At 51.0% G+C, this 22,093-nt stretch overlaps 4 non-coding genes across 4 annotated transcripts; 2 read left to right on the forward strand and 2 right to left on the reverse strand.

The window, feature by feature from the left end:
* Positions 1-6,453: 6,453 nt before the first annotated feature.
* Positions 6,454-6,535, reverse strand: TRNAS-CGA. The gene has a single exon. It is a non-coding gene; the product is annotated as a tRNA-Ser (tRNA).
* Positions 6,536-12,752: 6,217 nt separating this feature from the next.
* TRNAN-GUU lies at positions 12,753-12,826 on the forward strand. The gene has a single exon. It is a non-coding gene; the product is annotated as a tRNA-Asn (tRNA).
* A 5,011-nt stretch (positions 12,827-17,837) lies between these two features.
* Positions 17,838-17,919, reverse strand: TRNAS-AGA. Its single transcript has one exon. It is a non-coding gene; the product is annotated as a tRNA-Ser (tRNA).
* A 3,025-nt stretch (positions 17,920-20,944) lies between these two features.
* Positions 20,945-21,016, forward strand: TRNAQ-CUG. Its single transcript has one exon. It is a non-coding gene; the product is annotated as a tRNA-Gln (tRNA).
* Positions 21,017-22,093: the final 1,077 nt, after the last annotated feature.

The raw sequence follows: 22,093 nt of genomic DNA on the forward strand, positions 1-22,093 counted from the left end.
CATTGTTCATGCTCCCCCATGTTTTACAAACAGACAGTCCCTTCCTATTAAAATCTCCAACACATCATTCCAATAGCAGGGGTCAGGTTTTCTCTGGGCATGGAAACTTTTCAGGGGCTTGGTGCGTGAACTCAGCCTTGCATTCCTTCCTTGACATTTCATGGACTAACAACAGTAGCATAAAGAAAGAGCCAAGCCAATGTCTCCCCATCAGGGACGCAGGTGGCCACATCCCTCTGTCTGACCATTGCCGTTGAAGGAGAGAAGGGTTCACTGGAGTTGAATGCCCTGGCTCAGACAAGAGACATAGGGAGGTTTTGCTGTTCATGGATCTGTGCAAAGGAATTGTGTTTCTGTGTGAAATTAAGGAGGGAAATGAAACATCCACATGGTAGCCCAATGCCCTACGGAATGTGGGTAAAGGGCTCGGGCTGAGAAATGATTTCACAAGGGTTTGTTTCAATTGATTGCCCTGGTTAAAAACTATGGCTAAAAGGCGGCCATTGCTGTTAGTACTGGTACCTGTGTAGGACACCCCGGTGGGTGTCAAGTCCATGGCCTTAACCGGGGTAGTCGATACTTTTTATCAAGGTCCAAATTTCTTGGACAAGGGACAGTCAAGGTCTAGACTCCAGAGAAAACAATACACTGAGGTAATAAGAAATATATAAAAAGATTTTGCAGTCACTGTGTGCATAGCTATGATGTGTCATGTTTAACTCTTTATATTCGGCCCCACCGCTATCTCTGGCTGGATAAGGAACAATCCAGGCTGTCACTGAACTGAAGGCAGAAGATCATTTTTTGACTGGGAGAGGGACACCTCCTTTTAAAAGTGTTTGTCTGGCTGGCAGCCCCGGTTCCCAGGTCTCTCCTGGGGGAAGAAAGTTTCTATGCAAAAAAGCAAAACTTTTAAGGGAGAGAAGGGAAAGGTGATGGCCACATGATGGGGCCAGCATGAACCACAACGTGATGCTTTCACGTGGGATGACTCTGAATATTGACCGATCTCCTCTCCTTTGGATTTGAAGAGATGTTTACTTTTGGACTTGGTGAATTACAAGGCGGAAGCAATTCTATTGGGGTCCCAAACTCCCAGCCTCCAGGTCATTTGTGGCTCGCGAACCTGCCAATGTGGCCCACAGGGTTCCAGCAATTTTGGGGTCGGTTCTCTCCCTCGGCCCCACCTGCTGCCCCCAGATGCTCACCCTGCCACTCCAGGGGTCCCGGCAGCACAGCGGAGCTGAGCGGTGACTTTCTGCTCACTCCAGTGGCTGCTGGCCCCTCCCTGCGCATGCTACCCCTGCCCCGAGTGCCCCTGCGGTCAATGGGATACTGTGGGGGTGGCACCTGGGGACAGCAGGGTGCTGAGTTCCCCCCCACCTTGGAGCCCAAGGTAAGCGCCGCACCTCTGACCCGCTCCCAGAGCCTGCACCCCCACCCCACATACCCCCTCCCACCACCAAACTCCCTCCCAGAGCCTGCACCCGCACCCCCTCCTCCTACACCCCCACCTGCTGCCCCAGTCCAGAGCTTCCACCCAGGACCCAAACTCCATCCCAGAGCCTGCACCCCAGACCCCTTCCCTGATCCAAATTCCCTCCCAGAGCCCAACCTCTCACCCCTTCTGCACCCAAACTCCCTCCCAGAGCTGTAGGCAGGTGGGGGGCAGAGTTTTTTGTGGGTAGAGTTTTGGGGAGTGGGTTCTGGGTGGCATGAGTGACATTATTGGTCCACTGGGAGAATCTGAGGATTGGCACTGGCCCTAAGCTAAAGTGAGTTTGAGACCCTGCTTTAAGGGATTGGAGCAATGCTGGAGAGATTGAAGGGCACGGAGCTGGGGAGCAGTGATGTTCCAAGAAAAGTTGTTGTGCTCTGGTGACACAGAGCGGGTGTGGGGATTTTGTAAACTGTGGTGTTTGTAGAGAGATAAAGTTTACTAACCCCCAGGTTAAAAACGGGTCCTGCTCCGGGAATCCTTTGTTGAATGCATCTGATGAAGTGAGCTGTAGCTCATGAAAGCTTATGCTCAAATACATTTGTTAGCCACAAGTCCTCCTTTTCTTTTTGTTGAGAGTGTAGCTCACTGGTTGAATATTTGCCAGAAGGGCAATGGGTTCCTTGTTCAAATCCAAGCGCTTCCTTTCAAAAACTTTTTTAAATGAAAATCGATTTCCAGACCCATCTCCAGTGTGTTCAGGAGTTTGCTGAACGGGGGATGCTTCAAATGAATATAAACACTCAGCATTTCCCCCCAGAATGTGGAAAACCCAGCAGAGCTGTCCAGCAGCTGAAATCCGCTCCAGTCCTCAGGTCTCCAAAAGGGACACTCTGTATTTGAGGCACGTGCGACACCTCTGGGAGGATGACAGGTGAAAAAATTCTGGATCAATGACAGCTGAGACCAGAGGAGAGGAAGTTGAACGGCAGCACCACACAGGGTCATAACACTCAGACCCGGGGCTTCAGTGTCACTGCCTCTGTGTTTGCCCTCATTTATATCCTAAGAAACGTACCCTCCCCCACACAGTGTCACGCCCAACCTTTTCACCAGGAGCCCAATACAACCCTGCCCTACCCCTCTCTAACACACACTCCATGGGACACAGCTTCTCTGTGACACCCTTATGGGGGTTTGCCTCTGCATTGCCCCAACTGGGACCAATGAGCCTACAAATAGAAAAGACTTCCCTTCGCTTCTTCAGAGTCTCGTTAACCTCACCCAGGAGAAGATCCAGCACCGGGTGGCTCAAAGCGCCAACCTTCCCCTCAGCAGCGGAAAGTGGGAACCAGCTCAATCCCATGGAAGGAAGCTCCCCACCTCTGTTACTGCCATCCTGCAGCATTTAATGTGGATTTGTTTTAGCTAATGCAACCCCCTCATCCATACATACATCCATGGAACAAGGAGTCAAGTCCCTAACTAGGGGTTCCACTGGTGCAATGGGTTAGCCCATAGTACTAATAGAGCAGTCCTGTGTGGAATAGTGCTGAGGTTGTGAATTCAGACTTCACCTGGAGCACTGGTTTTCTTTAAGCAAATGGCTTCTGCCAATCATTTTACCAGTGGAAAATACAATCCCAGCTCAGAAGACACCGAGGTCCCTCCCTTTACCGAGTGCAGGGCATATTTCACACATCTACAAGACTCCACTATCTACCAGCCACCTGTGTCAGGAGGGGTGAAGCAGAGCCCAGAGCTTGGCCCGTTCTGTAATTCTTCACCCCTGACCCCACTCAATCTTTGCTTCCCAAACCACCTTTGTGAACATCCTCTTGTCTATGAGACTCAAACACTGCCTGTGTGTATGGTTTTTGTTTGTACGTGTGTGGACCTGTGCATTGTGTGATTTTCTCTTTCTCTCTGTGTGTTTGTCTCTCTGTTTGTATCTTCATGTGTAAATTCACTTTAACTTTTCAAAATATCCACAGCTTTGCCAATTTTCAGCAGGAATTTTTCTCCATCAACAAATTCTCACTTGTTCCCTACCAGTTGGTGACCATTGCCCCAGGCCACTATCACTCTCAGAGTCCTGATTTCCCACTAACCCTTCCCCCTTCTATTGGGACTGGGAACTAGTCAACCAAAACACCCCACAAAGTTTTAGTAAAGGGCCAACAGTCCCCTTACACAAGCCAGCCCTGTGAGGGTCACTGATGGCCAGAGAAAGCAGCAGAAGCTGGTCCCATGGTGTAAGGGTCAGCACTCAGGACTCTGAATCCTGCAATCTGAGTTCAAATCTCAGTGGTACCTTGTGATAAATCCCTGGAGCTCAAAGTGCTCCCCTTCCCTGTCTCTGGCTGCACAAGTGTGAGTTGTTTACCTCCTACTGGGTGACTCCTGCCGTCTGGAGCTAGGTCTTTGGTCAGGATGGCTGCAAGGGTTGGGGCTCTAGAACTGGCTACTGATGCCAGCAGTCCTGTGGTTTGACCTGGTGGTCGGCATTCTTGCTGCTTCACCTGATGCCCGCAAGTTTGGCCTTTGGCTTACTGCCACACTTTTCCTCTTTCCCACATGGCGCCTGAAGAAAGGAGTGCCAGGGCCAGGCTTCATAGTCAGGGCTAGGCAGGAGGGAGGAAGAATCCCAGGCTGGAGCCCAGCGCACCTCCTCTCCTCTGGGCACCTAGAGGAGAGGCGGCTGGTGCTGACAGGTCCAAGGGAAGGTTTATAAGCCACAGAGCAACTGAGGGCAAGGCAAGAGGAGGGGAGGACCATGCCTATGCATGGCCTGCAGACAGCCAACAAGACACGTGGCTGCAGCCTGCTGCCTGCCATGCCAAACACCCACTGAAGGCAACCCACAGACGAGCATGTGGGGCGGCTGCTGATGCTAAGTGGGAAACACCAGAAGATGGTAGCAAAGCAGGGCCAACCCCTGGTAGTGCCTCTGACCATTCCCACTGCAGATGCTCACTGTTGCAGCAGGGCAGGAGATTTTACCCCAAGAGGCTTTTCCCCAGCTGAGGAGAAGCAGAGAAACACCCAGCTCCCCAGGCGCTATTTAGCCCCCTCAAGCACAGGGACAGCCGGACATTTGGAGGAGGGAAACTGCTCTACACGCTAGCCCGGGAAGCTGCCCATTAACATTGGCAAGTCAGGAATGGCAAAGGCTAGACTGGACGCCCCTGGGACTCAGTCCCTTGCCTTTGTGACGCCCAAACCCAACTCCTTTCCAGGGGTCTAGCTGAAGCCAGAGCATTGGCCTGAGCAGCCAAGAAGAGGATACATCCCTGAAGAAAGCAGGACTTTCAGCACAAAGGGAAAATTGCACAAGCCCACCCACGAAGGGACTCAAACCCTCAATCGCCTGATCCGAAGTCAGATGCTTTATCCATTAGATAAAGAAGCCCACATGAGAAAAGCCTTTCCAAGCACTTCTTTGGAAAAGGCGAACACTGTGTTTCTGGGGTCAGCTACTGAGGGGGGGCAGAGACTCTCTGGGTACAAGAAGTCAAGTTCTCAGCGAGATGTGAGACTTAATTCTATGGAGCCAGGTGCAGGACTTTGGCAGAGAGGCTTAGGCATGGGGGATTGGGGTGCAGCGAGCAGTCCGGCTGTCTAGGTGCAGAGATTTATTGACCCTGAGGTGCAGGAGGGAGGAAAAGGAGAAGGAATCGGCAGTTGCTGTGGAGAAAAGGAGGACGGGGAGAGGCTCTCAGCAAGCCTGGCCAACTCAGTCCATAGGGCATCAGGCTCTTAATGGGGGGGACCAGGGTTCAAGCCCCTGTCCAGGCATTCAGCTCTTGTGTGTCAGGAGCCAAATCATTCCTGGTGGTGTCCAGAGCCATGTGTGGGAAAGGGAGGCTGAGACTTAGAATCATAGAATCATAGAATATCAGGGTTGGAAGGGACCCCAGAAGGTCATCTAGTCCAACCCCCTGCTCAAAGCAGGACCAAGTCCCAGTTAAATCATCCCAGCCAGGGCTTTGTCAAGCCTGACCTTAAAAACCTCTAAGGAAGGAGATTCTACCACCTCCCTAGGTAACGCATTCCAGTGTTTCACCACCCTCTTAGTGAAAAAGTTTTTCCTAATATCCAATCTAAACCTCCCCCATTGCAACTTGAGACCATTACTCCTCGTTCTGTCATCTGCTACCATTGAGAACAGTCTAGAGCCATCCTCTTTGAAACCCCCTTTCAGGTAGTTGAAAGCAGCTATCAAATCCCCTCTCATTCTTCTCTTCTGCAGACTAAACAATCCCAGCTCCCTCAGCCTCTCCTCATAAGTCATGTGCTCTAGACCCCTAATCATTTTCGTTGCCCTTCGTTGTACTCTTTCCAATTTATCCACATCCTTCCTGTAGTGTGGGGCCCAAAACTGGACACAGTACTCCAGATGAGTCCTCACCAGTGTCGAATAGAATAGACTTGTGCACCCTGCTCTGTGGCAGGGATCCTGGTAGCTCAGACTCAGGGAAGGCTTCTGTACTCAGAGGTGCTGACTTTGAGACTTCCTGGGGCTTGCTTGACCTCTGCCCCAAACCCAACCCTGTCCTATTTCTTCCTCCTGCACACTGGATCAGTGGCAGGCGGGAGGTGCTGAAGAGGAGGAGCTTGTGGGCCAGACCTGCTAGCAGGTGGGAGGTGCTGGGGGGAAGCTGGCTGCCAGCGGGCGCTGAGCAGCTACTGTTTTGTTTCCGTTGGTGCTGCAGCCCTCTAGCACCCATGGAGTCGGCACCTCTGGCTGCACTGACGGCTCCTTTCACACTCTAGAGAGAGGAACAGACCCAGGGTTATGGCTGATCTATGGGGCAGGGCGCGTTAGGTGAGTGGCAGAGGCTTCAGGTGCTGAGAGTTTGCCTGACACCTCAGGGGCACAGTGTGAGATGGTGTCCCAGGGATCTCTATGAAAGGAGCAGAACAGGATTTACTTGAGGTGGGGAGAGAATTGAGAGCGTCTCAGGGTTGTAGAGAGTATTGCCCGGGTTAGAGATTGGCTAAAACACAGGCCTCGCTGTGAGCAAGATTCAAACCTGCGCAGGGGAACCCTGTTGGATTTCGACTCCAGCGCCTTAACCACTCGGCCATCACAGCTGCGGGCACCCTAGTGCTTCAGTGCCACAGAAACTGGTAAATAATCACAGTGCCCAGGCTTAAAAAGAAAAGGAGTACTTGTGGCACCTTAGAGACTAACAAATTTATTAGAACATAAGCTTTTGTGGGCTACAGCTCACTTCATTGGATGCATACAGTGGAAACTATAGTGGGAAGATTTATATACACAGAGAACATGAAACAATGGTGATACCATACACACTGTAACAAGAGTAAAAAGAAAAGGAGTACTTGTGGCTCTGTAACAAGAGTGATCAGGAGAGGTGAGCTATTACCAGCAGGAGAGCGGGGGCCGGGTGGTGCCCTTTTGTAGTGATAATCAAGGTGGGCCATTTCCAGCACTGTACAAGACAGTAGGAGGGGAAATAAACAAGGGAAATAGTTTTACTTTGTGTAATGACACATTCACTCCCAGTCTTTATTCAAGCCTAAGTTAGTTGTATCCAGTTTGCAAATTAATTCCATTTCAGCAGTCTCTCATTGGAGTCTGTTTTTGAAGTTTTTTTGTTGAAGAATTGCCACTTTTAGGTCTGTAATCGAGTGACCAAAGAGATTGAAGAGAAATATAGAATTTCCAGAGCAAACCTGGCTCTGAAACCACAAGGGGAATTTGGGGTTTGTTCTCTTTGATTTGCCATGGGCAGTCGCACAGAGAGGGCTTTTAAAAGTCTCCCCTCCCACAAAGCGGGAATGGGAAATGATTCTCAGCTTGAAACTTGATGTGAATGAGGGTGTCTGGACCACAGGGCCAGGGACTGACCTGTACTAGAGAAACCAGTGACACACAGAACCAGGCTAAGGAAAATGTTTCCTGGAGCCAATAACTGGAATAGCAGCAGTATTGTGCAGGAAAATGTCTCACAAGAGGCGTTGGTGGTTTGGTAGCAGAAATCACAGAGACCCTCGCTTTGGGTTCTGGCCAACAGAGGGATGAGTTTTATTGTCTCCAAATTTCAGTCGAAAAATTCAGACCGAAACTGTGTGTGGTGGGGGTTTCTGTGGTTTGCATTTGGTTTGTTTTGTTTTTCTCATTTGAAATGTTCTTGATAATTTGCCGGGGAAAACTGTTTGGACAAGGCTAAGGACAAGTTAGAACAATTAAAAATCTCCATGGGAGTGAGGGGGTCCCTCAGCGCCGGGGGAGGGATGGAGATTTTCATGAGGGGAGTTGAGGAGATAAAAGAGAGGCTTTTGCTCCAGCAGTGGGAGAGGCCTGGCAGGTTCATTTTTACCAAGTGAACCCCCCTCCCCAACACACACACACACACACATTGCTCCCTTGCTGTGCTGCCCCAGCTCAAACCCCACTGTCACGCCCAGCATGTAACCTACAGCTTCCCGCTGACAAAGCCCTTATATATCAGAGACAAACTCCCCTAGTCTGCCCCTTCTCCCAGCTGAGCCCTCCCCGCACAGAGCCCAGGACAGTCCTGACCTAGCTGGATCTCGTGGCACATGACCGAGTATGCGCGTTGCTGACACAAGGAGCCAAGTGTGCACACACCCAAGCAATGTAATAACTGGGTCAGTTCCAGTGACATAATTGTGTAGTACAGACATTGCCTGAGTATCTCACTCCATGCACTGAGATGGGAGTGGAAAACACCCACCCACCAATGCAGCCATTGAAATCCCCCAATTTACTATCTCTGCCCTTCCCAGAAAGTCATAAACTTCAGTTCATTCTTGCTAGCAGAGGGGAAATTCAAGTGACACTAGTGTTTACAACTCATTAAATAATGTTTAGAGTTTAATTAATATAATAGAAAAATAAACAGTGATTTCTTGACCAAACACCACAAGGTGAAACAGGAAGAGAGACAAACCTTGTCAATAAAGTCTCTTTTCCCCAAAGATCCTCAAAATATTCTTAATTCCCACCCCACTGCCATAGGACGTCTGTACAGGTTAAGTGCCCTATGTCCATCTTCCCATTAGAATTGCGCGTGTTGGACATTCCCAGACCTGGACATTGGTGAAATACAAAATTTGAGCAGGAAACCCGGCTCCCTGCACCAAGAAGTGTGTGGGGGGGTGTTCTTCCTGTCACTTATTCCTTTATAATACTACAGAGAAAGATTTTTCAAAAGCCAAACCATCCCCGCACCATCCTGTCAGCCAATGAACAGGGAAAAGGTTACAGACAGCAGAGACCTTAGAAACAGTTAAGTCACAACAAGCCCACCTCACAAAGTGCTCGAGTAGTTAAAACAGTAGCCTGCTAATTTTTTGTCATTCTTGTGCGCAGGAGCTGCGGAAGCACCCTAAGGTGTGGGTGCCACAGGCTCCCAAACTGTGTCCCCACTCCTTCCCCCTGAGCCCCCACCCTCCCCCCAAGATCCCAACCCCACATCGCCCCATCTCCCCAATACCCTGCCCCCCGCTTGCTCCTCTCCACCTTCTCCTGCAGTCCCTTGCCCTTAGGACCGCTTAAGAGTTGGAGAGTATAATCTCCCCAACCTTTAAAAGTTGGGAGATAGGGCCCACTCCCTCCCCACCCATTTCAGCACCTCTGCTTCTGAGAGTATTTTATTCTCCCCTATCTCTCTCAACCTACCATTTCCATCTTTCAGCTCAGTGACAGTCCCACACACTTTGCTTCCTACAGACAAAGATTTACACTCAGACCTTGTAAGGAAAGCCTATCCAAGGAGTCAGAAGCACCTGAAGTGCTGGAAAATTGAGGAGAACTGATAGTGGGACCCAGAGAGGTTCCCCGGCAGATGAAGGGGATCCCCTGCTGCCCAGGATCACAAATTGTAGGGAAGAACCAATTGGGTTTGCTTTTGGGAAGCTGCCTGGAATCAGATCTAAAATCATTATTCAGTCTGAGATACGGTTACAGCATCCACAACCCCAGTGTCACAGCTCTTGAAATTGCTTGGTCCTTATATTTTTCCAGCCGCAGAACTAAAGGGATTTGAAATAAACCCCTGTTCAGAGTCAATGAGGAGTGAGGGATCTTGGGGCTTTTCATTTGTGAGCCTCTGGCACCATCGCGTAGCCATTTGAGTTTACTCCTTATAACAGTGGTCACCACCCGTCAATTGCGATCCACTGGTCGATCCTGGAGCCTCGGCCAGTCGATCCCGATCTCTGAGCCTCTAAGAGCCCAGCTGGCTGCTGGTCCATCTCCGCCGTCCGTGGGGAAAGGGGAAGGTGAGGCAGCTCCACGCAGTGCCCCCGCCCCTAGAACTGTCCCCGCAGCTCCCATTGGCTTGCAACCGACCAATGGGAGCTCTAGGGGCAGCGCTCGCAGAGACCTGCTGCCTCCTTCCCTACCAGGGGCCGCACGCACAGACGTGCCAGCAGCCACCTGCTGACTGGGGAGGCGTCTGTGGTAAGCCCCTCGCAGCCAGAGCCTGCACCCCAACCCCCAGCCCAGAGCTCCCTCCCAGACCCTGTAACCCCTCCCGCACCCCAACACTCAGCCTCATCCTGGAACCCCTCCTGCACACAAATCCCCCCCAGAGCCTACACCCCACAGCCCCCTCCTACACCCCCACATTCTGCCTCAGCCCAGAGCCCCCTCCTGCACCAAGCTGCATCCCAGAGCCTGCACCCCTCACTGCCTCCCGCACCCCAATACTCTGCCCCACACGTGCAGACTGCTAGGCAGCAGTTTTGATAATAGCACATCAGTGTCTAGGTCTTTCTGTGGCACAATGGGTCAGCGCCTTCGGCTGTTAATCAAGAGACTGGTGGTTCGAGCCTACCCATGGGGCGCGATGAGCCTGGGCTACTTCCTTGCTCCTCAAGACATGCTGGGATCCTCAAAGGCCCCTTTTTGCCACCTCAAAACCATCCCTCTCTGCCTCAGTGGTTTCAGCTGGTGGCCCTCAGAGTGCGCTGGATGTGACCCAGAATCCCATCTCCCAGCAGCCATGGCAGGGGCTTGGTGTTAATCCTCACGGATGATCACAAAACCTTCAGCAGGGAACGTTTCCCTCCCTTCCCGCCCAAGCAGCAAGGGAGAAATGGACGAGACGCGCCAGCTCGAAGACGCCTCCCTCCCACTTCCCTGTTGGTTGCGCAAAGCCCTTGGCCTGCCTCATGCCTTGTCAGGGAAGCGCGGCCATGCTGCCCCCGCCTGAGTCCCGGCCGCAGCCTGGCCTGGCCTGGCTGAAGGAGCGCAGAGCCCCACGAGTCAATGGCAAGTAGAGTCAGGAGCCTCGGCTCTTTTCTCCAACAGCCACACAGAGCTGCCCAGCATCCCGAGAGCCTCCCTCCTGTTCTCCTCCAGTAGACGCCTGCCGGTGCGGGTGGGAGAAGGGGACGAGGAAGCGCGGCTGCCTCAGGCCAGGACAGGAGCCCTCACCACATGCAGGCCTCTTGCCTTCTGCCCAGGCAGCCAGAGGTGCCGCGGAGCTACCTGGCAGGCTCCCGCCTCAGCCACCACTCTTGGCGCTCTGCTGGTCGCCGCCTCATTTGAAGGCCCAGAGCAAAAGGAAACAAACACATCCCTAGCAGAGAATGGTTTCGATACATCGACCTCTGGGTTATGGGCCCAGCATGCTGCCACTGCGCCACTCTGCTGGGTCTTCCATCAGGGCCCCCAGCCCCCAGCACCTGGATTTCGGGGCAGATTAACCTTTTGTGGGCTCCAGCACCAAACATATTTGTGGGCCCCTATGTCATCACTTTGGTCTCAGAGCATGGTCCTGGTGTGGCAGGGCCATTGGTGCCCTAGTGTACCCGGTACAGAATCTCAGAGATATTTTTCATTTTGATCACACACCTCTACATGACTATCTGCATTGCCATACACAGCTCCCTCAGCCCCCAGTTTTTCTCATTGAGCTCTACCCATGTGGGTTTATCAGTGTCCACAGTGAGCAGAACTTTTCTAGTGATCAGGGAAGCCCCCCACAGATTTATCTCCTTCCTCATTCAGATCTTCTATAGCCATGTCTCCAGTGCCACCCCATGTCACCCATCACTGTGTGTGGTCCCAGTCTCAGCTCCACGATCCAAAGCCAGCAGATGCCTGGTCAGTTCTGACAAATCCCCTCCCCAGTGCCCATCCTGCCATTGGAGCAAGCCCCTTGCAAACACCATTTCCCCAAAGTGAGGACTTAGCCCTTGGGAATCTGAAGACACCAGCCTTTCTTCCTCTGCTCCCATCTACGGGCTAGTCTACTGCCTGGTCATCACCACCTCTCCCCATGCTTGTTTCCTTTCTACTTTGGACATGCTCCCCAACCAACTGGGGCTATTCTCCCACTACAAGCCTGACCTGCTTCCTCTTTCCCTGCTCCCCTTGACATTCCTTTCCTATGGGTGTCCCTGTTCCTTGAGGTTAATTCCAGTTTCTTTATCTGCTTTAGTTTTATGGCCCCCAGTAGTCACAGAGCCACCTACAGCTTCTCTGACTCTAGCCATGGGGCCAATTGTCAGAGGCCAGCCTGAATCATAGAATCATAGAATCATAGAATATCAGGGTTGGAAGGGACCCCAGAAGGTCATCTAGTCCAACCCCCTGCTCAAAGCAGGACCAAGTCCCAGTTAAATCATCCCAGCTAGGGCTTTGTCAAGCCTGACCTTAAAAACCTCTAAGGAAGGAGATTCTACCACCTCCCTAGGTAACGCATTCCAGTGTTTCACCACCCTCTTAGTGAAAAAGTTTTTCCTAATATCCAATCTAAACCTCCCACATTGCAACTTGAGATAGCTGCCGCTACTAGTCAAGGGAGGGGTGGCAATTCCAAGGCTGAGCATGCTTGAACCTTGCAACAGCGGCACTAGGGCCTCTAAATCCTCAGCACTGGCCCTAGGCAGCAGCAGACTCTGCAGTTAAGCGCTTCCCTCCTCTAGGCCATGGCTTTAAGTAGTTGAGATGCCCATCACCTGCAGCAGAGGCCACCAATTCCCACGCACACCGAGCTAGCATGTAGTTGTGCAGAAAGTGCAGCCTGGATGATTTTGGTGGCTGGTGTAACAGGAAGTTCCCATCCCTGAGCAGCAGCAACAAGCTCACATGGCCCCTCTTTCCTGTGGGACCAGGACCACTCCTGTAGCGCTGGGAGAGGGGAGGAAGCGAGTGTTATGGGCGCCATCTGAGCTTGGGCCTGGCACGATGGAGCCATTGTTGCCATGGTGAACCTGGTCCTGGCCAGACTAGCACCTTGCAAGCTCTAGCACGGGCAGCAGATGTGCAGGCTGCACAGCCTCGGTAAGAGCAGCCATGTCTCTAGGTGTCTCTGTGGCGCAATGGGTCAGCGCGTTCGGCTGTTAACCGAGAGGATGGTGGTTCGAGCCCACCCAGGGATGCTGGTGACCTTGTGCTATTTCCTTGCTCCTCAAGATGTGCTGGGAGCCTTAAAGGCCCCCTTTTTGCCACCTCAAAACCATCCCTCTTGGCCTCAGCGGGTTCAGCTGGTTGTCCGAAGAGTGCGCTGGGTTGTAAGTCAGAAACCCATCTCCCAACAGCCATGCCGGGTGCTCGGGCTTAATCCTCAAGGTCGAGCACAAAACCTTCTGCCAGGAATGTTTTGCTCCCTTCCTGCCTCCGCCAAGCGGCAAGGGAGAAACGGACGAGACACGCCGGCTGAAGATGCCTCCCTCCCACTTCCCTGTTGGCTGCGTAAACCTCTTGGCGTGTCTCATGCCTCGTCAGGGAAGCACGGCCATGCTGAGTCCCGGCCGCAGCCTGTCCCGCCCTGGCTGACGGAGTGCAGAGTCCCGCGAGTCAATGGCAGATTGAGTCAGGACCGTATAACCTGCCCTTTCTGTGCTCCGGGGGTAGGGAGGCTGGGGCTGCACATCCCACTCTGGGGCTGGGAGGAAGCCTGGGGGCACAAGCCTCTGGCGGGAGCTGGCTGCTGCAGTGGGGGTGGGGCTCTGGGCTCCAGTGGGGTTTGCAGAAGGGGCAGGGCCTCGGGTGGCAGTAGTGGGGCAGAGGGTTTGTCTCCCCCCGAAGGCGGTTCATGCCCCGCCCATGGTGTTGCAATGAAAGAGGCTGCCCAGTCTGCACTTGTAGCGAGGTTCCCCCACTACATGGCAGCACAGAGGCTGCAGGAGACAGGCAGGTGACGGCAGGGGAAGGGGAGATGTAGTTCAGCTGACCGTACCCTTGGCATGGATAGCGTTAGGTGGATGGAAGGTCCCTTCCAACTCTGATATTTTATGAACCTGGCTACTATGGCGATGGGAAAACACCTCCAATCACTGTAGCAACTGTCTACTCCAACGTGCTACAGCCGTGTTTTAAGTGCAGACAGCCTACGGGCAGGTCTACGCTACGGGGCTCAGTCGATCTAAGTGACACAACTCCAGCTACGTGAATAATGTAGCTGGAGTTGATGTAGCTTAGATCAAATTATTGAGGTGTCTGCACAATGCTGGGTCGATGGGAGAGTTTCTCTTATGTCTTACCTTATGTTTCTCGTTCCGGTGGAGTACCGGAGTCGACGGGAGAGCAATTGGGGGTCAATTTAACAGGTCTTCACTGGACCCACTAAATTGATCCCCCAGTACATAGAGATGCTCAAACACTGACACTGCAACAATGAGATCACGCTAATGCTTCCGTAGTCGGAATGATTCAAACCTGCACAGGGGGACCCCAATGGATTTCCAGTCCATCGCCTTAACTGACTTTTCAGTTTTTCCCACTACATTATAGATCTGTGCTCCGTGAGTTCTCACTTCCCATTGTTTGCCCAGACCAGCTCCCCCAGCACGCTCACTGCTGGGTCGTTGTGCACCTGTGTCCACGGCTGAACAGTGAGAATTTCTGCCCACTTCCCATCTCGCTGGAGCATGCTGAGAGTGTGTTTGTGTCAATGACATTGCTGCCAATTGTTCATTTCCAACTTTAACAATCCCTTTCCCATTCAAATCACCAGCCACTCAGGGATTCTAATAGTGGGGGTCAAGTTTTCTCTGGGGCACTGAAATGTCTCAGGGAGCTGGTGCGTGAATTCAGCCTTGCGTTCCAGCATTATTGTTTCACGGACTAACAGCAGCTGCAGGAAGAAAGAGCCGAGCGTTCCTGCTCTGTACAGAGGAGTTTGATTTTGCTGCTTTCAATCCTTGGGCTCCGCCGGGACAAGGAACAATTCAGGTGTCACTGAACTGAAGGTGGGAGATGATTTGTGACAGGGACGGCTGTCTCCTATTAAAGATGTTTATCTGGTACTGTGGAGCAGGCAGCCCTTGTTCCCAGGTCTCTCTGAGGAAATAAAGTTTCTGTGCAAAATACCACAACTTGTAACGGAGAGGCGGGGAAGGTGATGGGACCAGGGCATAAGGGATGAAACATAACATGGTTCTTTTATGTGCATTAACTCTGAAAAGGGATTGATCTCCACTCCTTTGTATTTGAAGGGATGTTTAGTTTTACCCTGGGTAAAATACAAGGCTGAAGCCATTTTATGGGGGGTGACACTAGGATTCAAGGGTTAGTTAGTATAATAAAAATGGTTTAAAAAAAGTCAGTTTCAACTTGAGCTGGCTGTTATTAAAGGCATTTTCCCAAGGTCAGCTCCAAAATTACTTCTAGAGATGCCCCGGGTTCCCTCATGCCTCACTGGGAACAAAAGGGAACCCCCCATCCCACCCCTGCCAGTGCTGCCCTTAGTGCCAGGCTGATTTTTCTGGGGAGGGGACGTGGAATTGACTTGTTTGCTGATGAGAAGTGAGTCAGGCCAGTTCTCTGGACACCAGAACTTCCAGCATCTTCCCAGCCCAACCCAGGCTGCTGCCCTGCCCCAGCCTATGCCCCACTGGGGCCCTGCATTTTGAATCTAGAGCAGCATACCTCAAATTTGGGGATTGTTCTACATCCAGGACAGCCTCCTGGGGAGAGATGTAGGTGGGGGGAAAGCAGCAGCCCCTCCCTTCAGCATCCAGCTGTTGCTCCTGGATGCACTGCCTTGGTGTTTGCTGGCGCTACCAGCAGGGGATTGGCATCATGTACTGCCCAACCTCTTGGGGCTCCGGGCAGTGCATCTGCAGGCATGTGGGGCTGGGGGTGTTCTTGATGGGGTAGGAAACTTCAACTCTGCAGGCAGCTGGTGAGTTCCCAACTCACCTACCAGGGGGCTGAGATGTTCTGGGGGAAGACTTTCGGCTCCAGCTTGCCAGGGCTCCAGGAGTGGGCTTGAGGTTTCAGGGCCCCTCCCTCCCTCATGTCAGCCCCAGGGCTCTGGGCTTTAGCCTACCCACCTCCAGCCTTCCCCAGCTCCAGCCACAGGGCTTCAGCAGAAGGCTCTGGGATTCAGCCCATGGGCTATGGCTTCAGGCTTCAACCACTGGGGCAGTGGGGCTCCGGCTTGGAAAAATTGTCACAGTTGCCACCAGCAAAAGTTGGTGGCCGCACTCTGAGGCCACCAAAAAAATGGTGATAGAACCCCTGCTCCAGAGCACGGAGGGGCAGCAGCTGAGCCCAGCGGGCAGCCTGGGCTGGGCAGAGACTTGGAGCAGAGCCCCAGAGGGCTGTCCTGTCTCCCTCCTCAGCAGCAAACCATCAAACCCCCACCCCTGAGACAGCAGCCTGGGGCTAAGGGCAATGCCCACTGGGGGTTTCTCATCTTGCTCCCACTGAGGTGAGCAGGGACCTGGGGGTGTTTTTAGCAGATCTGTTGGAACTGAAGTGGGGATCACTTCAGAACAGGCAGCTCAAGAATGGCATCAGATGAGAAGATATTGCTTTAACTACTAGGCCACCTTACCTGATGAATGGCTTCTTATTTCCTTGTTTTTAAGGTCTCTGCTTCCCGCAACCTTTTCCCCAAGTTCATTGGCTGGCTGGCCACAAGAGGATCTGTATTATTAAAAAAGATCAAGTCTCAGGGACAAAACACTCCAATCCCACCTGGTGCGGGGAGCCGCGTTTGCTTTTCAAATTCTGTCGCTCATAAATGTCCAGGTCTGGGAATGTCCCACAGAAGCATTTCTAATGGGCAGCTGGCTGCAGAACAGTTAAACTCCACAGAGCTCTTGTGGAGGACAGATGGGAATTAGAAACATTTTTGAGGATCGTTTGGGAAATTAGCATTTGCTGACAAGGTTTGTCTCTGTTCCTATTTCATCTTTCGATGTTATACAGAGGAAACTTTGCCATATTTTTGTGAGCTTAATAACTATCTCCTAAACTTTATTTACTCAGACTTCAAAATTGGGGTCACCTGATTTTTGCATCCCCCTGTGAAAAAACAACGGACATGTGTGGCTTTCTACAGGGTGTCATGATGCTAAAGTTGGGGAATTCAATCTCTGTACTTGTGTTTGGGGCGGGGGGTTCTTCTTTACAGCTAACTCAGAGCTTCCAGCCTCAGGCTGCCTCTGACTCACTGCCAGGCACACCGAGCTCTTAGCTGCACCCACTGTCCTTGCCGGGGTCCCTGCTGAACCCTGGGGATGACTCTACAGGTGGAGAAGCTGCTGTGTAGCGATGTAGAGCAGGTGCAGGAAGGAGCCGGGGTCACTATTCAAATTCTGAATTGCACAATTTTCCAAAGTTGGAAATGTCCAAAACCAATTCTAACGGGAAGACCAATGCAGAGTAGTTACACTGGAGGGGCCCAGACCTGCAGTGGGGGCACAGTGGAAATTAATAACGGGAAGATCTTTTCTAAATTAGTCTTCACTGACAAGATTTGTCTGTGTTTTTATTTCAAGTTATGGTGTTATTTAGAGGAATCGGTACATATTTTTTACTGTAGTAATTAAACCCTTACCTTTATTTAATCAAGCAAAAAACTTAGTGTCACATATTTTCTCTCTGTCCTAGCAGGAATGAATTGAATTTTGTGTCTTTCTCGAAAGTGCAGAGAGATTAACTGTGGGGAATTCAGTCTCTGTCTTTGTTAGTTGATGTTTTCCTCTCACAATTCAGTGAATTCACTGCAATATTCAGAGGGATCTAAGGGCTGGTGTATGCTGGGCATGAAACTGGCAGAGCTACGTCTCTCAGGGTGTGAAAAATCCACACCCCCAAACCAATATAGTTAAGTTGACCTAAGCCCTACCTACATAGGGCTAAATAAAAGGAAGAACTATTCTGTCAAATTTCAGAGTAGCAGCCATGTTAGTCTGTATTTGCAAAAAGAAAAGGAGTACTTGTGGCACTTTAGAGACTAACAAATTTATTTGAGCATAAGCTTTCGTGAGCTACAGCTCGCTTCATCGGATGCATTTGTCTATCCAAGGTGCTAGAGAAGCATCACAGCAGTGTTTTAAGTGTAGACAGACTAATAGTGAGACCAGATCTGGCTCTAGTTTGCACTGTGGATACTCAGGCACTAAGACTACAGTAATAGGAACAGTCTAGTGGCTCCGTAGTTGGCAGGATTTGAACCTGCGCAGGGCAACCCCAATGGAGTTCTAGTCCATCACCTTAACTACTCAGCCTCAACTACTTAAATGACGGCTCTTTCTCTACACTAGGATTCAGTTCTCACAGAATTGTCACTTCAAATTGTTTGCTCAGACCAGCTTCCCCAGCACACTCACAGCTGCTCATTAGTGTAAGTGTCTCCACAGCTGAACAGCGAGAATTCCTGCCCATTTCCCTTTCATCTGGAGCATGATGAGAGTGTGTTTGTGTTAATGACATTGCTGTAGATCATTGTTCATTCCCCACATTGACAATTCAGACAGTCCCTTTCCTATTCAAATCTCCAGCACATCATTCCAATAGCAGGGGTCAGGATTCCTCTGGGGCATGGACATTTTTCAGGAGGTTGGTGCATGAACTCAGCCTTGCATTCCATCCTTGATGTTTCATGGACTAACAAGAGCAGCATAAAGAAAAAGCCGAGCCAATATCTCCCCATCAGGGATGCAGGTGGCCATGTCCCCTCTGTCTGACCATTGCCATTGCAGGAGAGAAGAGTTCACTGGAGTTGAATGCCCTGGCTCAGACAAGACACATAGGGAGATTTTGCTCTTCGTGGATTTGTGCAAAGGAAATTGTTCTTCTGTGTTTTCCCCAGTGACTCCTACATCCCATCCCCAATGTCTTCTGGCTGAACAAGGATGGGTCATTCAGAAAGTCATCGTGTTTGGATGTAAAGGTGGAAATGATGGGAAAATTGACCCTTCTTCCTAGTTTAAATTCTGTAACTTCTACATTGGACAATAATACTCAGCTCTTCACTGGCCATGAATGAAAACCAGGTCTGCCATATGAGAGACAATAATTCTACCAGAGAACCACAAATCTTCAAACTATAAAATGTGACCTCTGCATTGTAGACCACACTCACTGCTGAAGACCTATACCGGGATAGGGGTGACACTCAGAGGAGCCCTGCTTTTCTGGTCTACATAGAATATTTTGGGCATTACATCTATTGGGATGAAGGAGTTGGAGTTATCTGTGCCCTGTTCCTTTAAGGGATTGGAGCAATGCTGGGGAGATTGAAGGGCACGGAGTTGGGGAGCAGTGTGTGCTCCAAGAAAGTTGTGCTCTGGTGACACAGAGCAGGTGTGGGGGTTTTGTAAGCCATGGAGTTTGTATACAGATAAAGTTTACTAACCCACAGGTTCAAAGTTGTTCCGGCCGTCTTTGCTAAGCGTGTAGCTCAGTAGGTGAATATTTGCCGGCAGGGTAATGGGTTCCTAGTTGAAATCCAAGTGCTTCCATTTTTTGAATGAAAATTGATTTCCAGACACATCTCCAGTGTGTTCAGGAGTCCGCTGAATGGGGATGCTTGAAATGAATGTAAACACTCAGAACTTCCCTAGGCGAATGTAGAAAACCCAGCAGAGCTGTCCAGCAGCTGAAATCCGCTCCAGTCCTCACATCTCCAAGAGGGACACTCTATGTTTGAGGCATGTGTGACACCTCTCCGATGATGACAGGTGACAAAATTCTTGATCAATGACAGCTGAGACACAGGAGTGGAAGGTGAATGGCAGCACCACACAGGGTCATAACACTCAGACCCGGGGCTTCACTGTCACTACCCCTGTGTTTCCCATCATTTATATCCTAAGAAACACACCCTTCCCCACACACTGTCACACCCAACCTTTTCCCCTGGAGCCCAACCCAACTCTACCCCTCTCCCACACACACTCCATGGGACACAGCCTCTCTGTGACTCACCCAGGTTGGGGCTTGCCTCTGCATTGCACCAACAGGGGAGCAATGAACCAAAAGGGCTACAGGAGACAAATGGAGCTAGGCAGGAAGAGAAAAGACTTCCCTTCGCTTCTTCAGAGTCTCGTTAACCTCACCCAGGAGAAGTTCCAGCACCAGGTGGGCTCAAAGCACCAACCGTCCCCTCAGCAGTGGAAGGTGGGAACCAGCTCGATCACACAGAAGGAGGATCCCCACCTCTGTTGCTGCCATTCTGCAGCCTTTCATATGGATTTGTTTTCGCTAATGCAACCCCCACCAACCCATCCATCCATGAACTAAAGAGACAAGCGTCTAACTGTGGGCTCCAGTGGTGCAATGGGGTAGCCCACAGTACTTATAGAGTGATGCTGTAGTTTTGAGTTCAAACCCCAGCTAGACCACTGGTTTCTGTAAGCAGATGGCTTATGCTAATCATTTTGCACTGCAGAAAATACAATTCCAGCCCAGCAGACACCGAGGTCCCTTCCTTTATCAAGTGCAGGGCAGATTCACACATCTACAAGGCTGTGCTCTCCACCCGCCACCTGTGTCAGGAAGGGTCAAGCAGAGCCCAGAGCCCTGCTCATCCTGTGATTCTTCACCCCCTGACTCCCCTTCAATCTTTGCTCCCCAAATCATCTGTGTGCACACCCTCCTGCCTGTGAGATTCAAACCCTACCTGACTTTCTGTATGTTGATATGTTTTGTGTCTGTCATGTTGATGTGCATGTGGGTCCTGGGTGATTTTTGTGGATGTCTTGCCCAGTTTTGTGTGCCTGTGTGTATGATTTTTGAATGCATATTGTTTTTTGCTTAGTATTCTTTTGGTATGTGGTTTTTGTGTTTTCTTGTTGTGTGCTTTTTCTGTTTTTTTGGTGTGGATTTGTTGTTTGTATGTTTTGATTGTCTTTCCCTTATGCATGTATGGCTTTGTGTGTGTGTGTGGTTTTTGTTTAAACATGTGTGGGCCTTTGCACTGTGTGATTTTCTCTTTCTCCCTGTGTGTTTGTCTCTCTGTTTGTATCTTCATGCGTAAATTCACTGTAACTTTTCAAAATATCCACAGCTTTGCCAATTTTCAGCAGGAATTTTTCTCCATCAACAAATTCTCACTTGTTCCCTACCAGTTGGTGACCATTGCCCCAGGCCACTGTCACTCTCAGGGTCCTGATTTCCCATTGACCCTTCCCCCTTCTATTGGGACTGGGAACTAGCCAACCAAAAACCCCCACAAAGTTTTAGTAAAGGGCCTACAGTCCCCTTACACAAACCAGCCCCGTGAGGGTCACTGATGGCCAGAGAAAGCAGCAGAAGCTGGTCCCATGGTATAAGGGTCAGCACTCAGGACTCTGAATCCTGCAATCTGAGTTCAAATCTCAGTGGGACCTTGTGATAAATCCCTGGAGCTCAAAGTGCTCCCCTTCCCTGTCTCTGGCTGCACAAGAGTGAGTTTCAGAGTAGCAGCCGTGTTAGTCTGTATTCGCAAAAAGAAAAGGAGTACTTGTGGCACCTTAGAGACTAACAAATTTATTAGAGCATAAGTTTTGTGAGCTACAGCTCACTTCATCGGATGCATTTGGTGGAAAAAACAGAGGAGCTGTTTACCTCCTACTGGGTGACTCCTGCCCACTAGAGCCAGGTGTTTGGTCAGGATGCCTGCAATGGGTTGGGGCTCTAGAACTGGCTACTGATGCCAGCAGTCCTGTGGTTTGACCTGGTGGTTGGGGTTCTTGCTGCTTCACCTGATACCCACAAGTTTGGCTCTTGTGCTTGCGGCCACACTTTTCGGTTTTCTCACATATTACCTGAAGAAAGGAGTGCCGATGTGATGAAGCGGATGTGATGCACATGTTCATAATGTTTCCTCTGAATATTGTGGGGGTACCTCAGTTTCCCCTCTGCAGTTCTTAAGTATCTATGTGGGTGTATGATCGTTGCAGAGCCCTAGAGGGCAGGTGTGTGCTGGGGTCTGAACACAGAGAATGGCCGACACCCTGTTTCCTGGCACCTGATGGCCTGGCCCTTCCCCCCTGCAAGGTGAGAGCTAAAGGGTTGGAGAACAAAGAAATCCAGTGCCCTCCTGGCCCGGGAAAGGGACAAAGCCCAGAGGAGGAGGGGCTGGAGAGAGTTTCAGTTTGGGGCTGGCTGGGGACATGGAGTGAAGTGCAGATGTGGTTGTCTGGCTCACTGCCCTCCAAAATGGACCCAGCTGAGAGGTCCTGTTCTCTGTACCTATAACCTCTGTGTTAGACCATGTTCCTGTCATCTAATAAACTTTCTGTTTTACTGGCTGGCTGAGAGTCACATCTGACTGTGGAATTGGGGGGCAGGACCCTCTGGCTTCCCCAGGACCCCGCCTGGGCAGACTCGCTGTGGGAAGCGCACGGAGGGGCAGAGGATGCTGAATGCTCCGAGGTCAGACCCAGGAAGGTGGAAGTTGTGTGAATTGTGTGTCCTGAAGACAG

Source organism: Dermochelys coriacea (assembly GCF_009764565.3).
Source record: "Dermochelys coriacea isolate rDerCor1 chromosome 12 unlocalized genomic scaffold, rDerCor1.pri.v4 SUPER_12_unloc_5, whole genome shotgun sequence".
In the NCBI taxonomy this organism is placed as follows: Eukaryota; Metazoa; Chordata; order Testudines; family Dermochelyidae; genus Dermochelys; species Dermochelys coriacea.